Genomic DNA, 3060 nt, shown 5'->3' with positions numbered 1-3060 from the left:
AGCCATATCCCTGTTTTTCTCCAGCTCCCTCTGCCTGATACGCTGCATCCCTTCCAGAGAGAGGAATTGCAGCACACCGTTGGGTCACAAGCACAGTTTGTGGAGAAACACAAGGCAGGGCTTAAACAAAGCCCCCTCCACCCAGCCTCTCCTGCCCCAGCAGCCCCTCAGCACTACCGCTCCATCCCCTGCTGGAGACTCTGTTTGGTTCTGTTAATTTTTTAAAATGAATGCAACAGGCATAGTTTGCACTGCACTATACCAAAAATGAAGATGGATGTTACCTGTTTCAGGTCAGACCTGGGCTAACAGAGAGAAACGTCTACACCAAACATGAGCTTCCTACTTGCATTACCAGTCAGAGATGAAAGCTGGGCTGGTTCTAGAACCAATCAGCAATGATAATGAATGACAATTAACTATTTTCATCAGTTTTGTTTATGTCAGAAAAATCTGTGTAATTTTTAAGAACATTTCTAATGAAAGCAGGTACGTTCTTTGGGTTAAAAAGTGTCACTGAAAGCAGGATTATCAAAACTTTTCATTTCTGAAAAGTTTCAGATCAGCTTCACACTTCTGCGTTAGACCTGTTCTTCAAACCCAAACCACAAATCAAGGTGAGGGGGCCTCAGCTAGCCTGCAGGCTTGTTTGTTAAAATCCCTGTGGACTGCATTTTCATTGAACTAATCAGAGGGATTTATTGTTCCTTTCTTTCAGTTCAATGGTAAGGCAGTTTCATTTTACAGCTCCTGCTCAGAGCGCTATGAAGACTTTTAGTACAATTTGGCTGTATTTTCTACCATCTTTATTTTCCTGTCTTTTCCGAACAAGGAAACAAGATAGTTTGGAACCATTCCCCACTGAACATATTAGACTCAAGTCCTGCAGTCATCAGTCTTCATGCAGCCACAGGTCTTTCATATGATGAGCAATTTGCCTGATTAAGGAGCACGGGATTTGACCTTCCAGGAGAGCTCAAGCTTAATGAAATGCATATGGCACAGCCAGAGCAGTACTCTGGAAAACATTAAAGAGAAATGCTATCACATGGCCCCAGCAAACATCAAATTCCACCAGCCTCAACTAAAATTCCTCAGCAGTTTTGTATTGTTAATATACCTTATATTGAATAAATAAATAAATAAATCAGAGCTACATTCTTTTGTTTAACAAATCTGACAAAAGGAAGCTGAGTCAGACTCCCTGCAGGATACACACCTCAGCCTGTGACAAAAGGAAAGCAGTTACCCAGTGGAAGTGACTAAGAGCACTGCACTGCCCTGATTAAAAGTCCCAAAAATAACAAGGCAACTTTCTGCAGAGATTAAGCGTTCCACAAGCAGCAGTAATTGTTATTTTTTAAACTTTGGGCAATGTTACTTTCAGAGAGGTTTCAGACAACTGTCAGATACAACGGCACATTTAAAATAGGAGGGGATCTTACAGTGATTATCTAAACAGTTCAGAATTAGCATTTCAGGTTTATTTTTATAACTGACGGCAAGCCTGTGCTCTCTTCTAGCACAGGTCTTAGCTGGTCATAAAAATACAGACACAAGTGTTATTGTTGTGGCTGAGTTTCCAGTCTTGGCAGACCTTCACGTGCACGGTGCCTGTAACACGCTGGTTTTGGGAAGGCAGATTACGAGGTCTAACCTTTATAAATCGCTGCAAAGGTATTCTTCAGCCATGTTGGCACGTGTAAAGCCCCTCTCCAGTGAGAGTCAAATAGTGAGACAGTTGCTTACAAGGAATTAAAACATCAGCTGCAGCTGTGTCAATAGCTACCTTTAGTTTCGATGACAGCTTATTTATAAGCAATTTCACTGTAACTAGAGTTAGGTGCAACGACATAAAATCCATGCTTATTCGGTGAAAGGCATGGGCCTTTCTACCAACTTTGCTGGAATTTCTGCTGGCTAGGAACACAATGAACTTGTTTCTACAACTTTAGTATCCATTACTTCTTTCAGGCAAACTTCACAGACCATTAATCAGATGGGGCAACAAACAAGCACTTCAGGGAAAATCTGAAACAAGATGTAACTAAAAGCTACTATCCTAAGAGTCATCTTGCTTTGCTGGCTACACAGAACAGGATGAAATTTGAGTTTCAGATCAGCTGACTCATCTCCTCAGCAGCAGAAAAAATGTAATTCTGAAAAAAAGATGCAAGATTCAATCTCACGTTTATTCTGTTCCGTTATCACTTCCATTAATTTATACTAACCCAATCCCAGGTATCCGTGTATAGTAAGAACAGTCAAATGTAATAGATTTAGCATAGTAAATGAGGGCTCTGTTTCTGCCCGTTCTAACACATTATTCCTTTCAGCAGTTACAAGATGACAGTTATTACTTTAGATTCACAGAAACGTCAAACTCAAAACCTTCAAAGTGAAGCTAAGGTTTACCCCATCCAATAAAAGGAAGATTATTTTAAACTTTCCTAGCATAAGCAGTCTGCAAGATCGCTCAGACACCAACCATGAAGTAGCACAGGCTAACATAGAAACCTTCGGAAGGAATGCTGATCTGAACCAGGCACATCTAATCCAGGTGCCACAAACTCAGAAAAGAGAAGCTAACAAACATCTGTGAGAACAACTCTGGGAAAAAAGAGCAAGTGAGCCAGTGGGAACGGATGGATATAACAAGGTCGAGAAGTTGCACAGCAGTGCTGAACAGACAATGCAAAAGACTTGGTGTCATTTGGAACAGGAACTTGACAACAGCAGACTAATGCTGTGAAATGTGAGTAAATAATTCTCCCTCCTAAATAATTCTCCACCACCAGCTCCTTCCCTAGCATGAGTCACACTGAGTAGGGGGAAGTTCCTATATGCTAAGGATGCTCTTCATTTTTTACTCATTTCTTTCCCTTCAAGAAGTATTACTATTAAATAAGATTTGAAATATGAAATGAGGGATCTAGAGGGTAAATACACCTGCTGATGTCTAATCATACACAGGACATTTCCTGTTATGAATACTGATGTAAATTACCAATATTTTGTTTAAAACATTACCTCCTTGCTTGCAAAAGCAGTCAACAAGCT

The sequence above is a fragment of the Oxyura jamaicensis genome, chromosome 11 (assembly GCF_011077185.1).
Source record: "Oxyura jamaicensis isolate SHBP4307 breed ruddy duck chromosome 11, BPBGC_Ojam_1.0, whole genome shotgun sequence".
NCBI lineage: Eukaryota > Metazoa > Chordata > Aves > Anseriformes > Anatidae > Oxyura > Oxyura jamaicensis.
Note: the sequence above shows the minus strand (reverse complement) of the source record.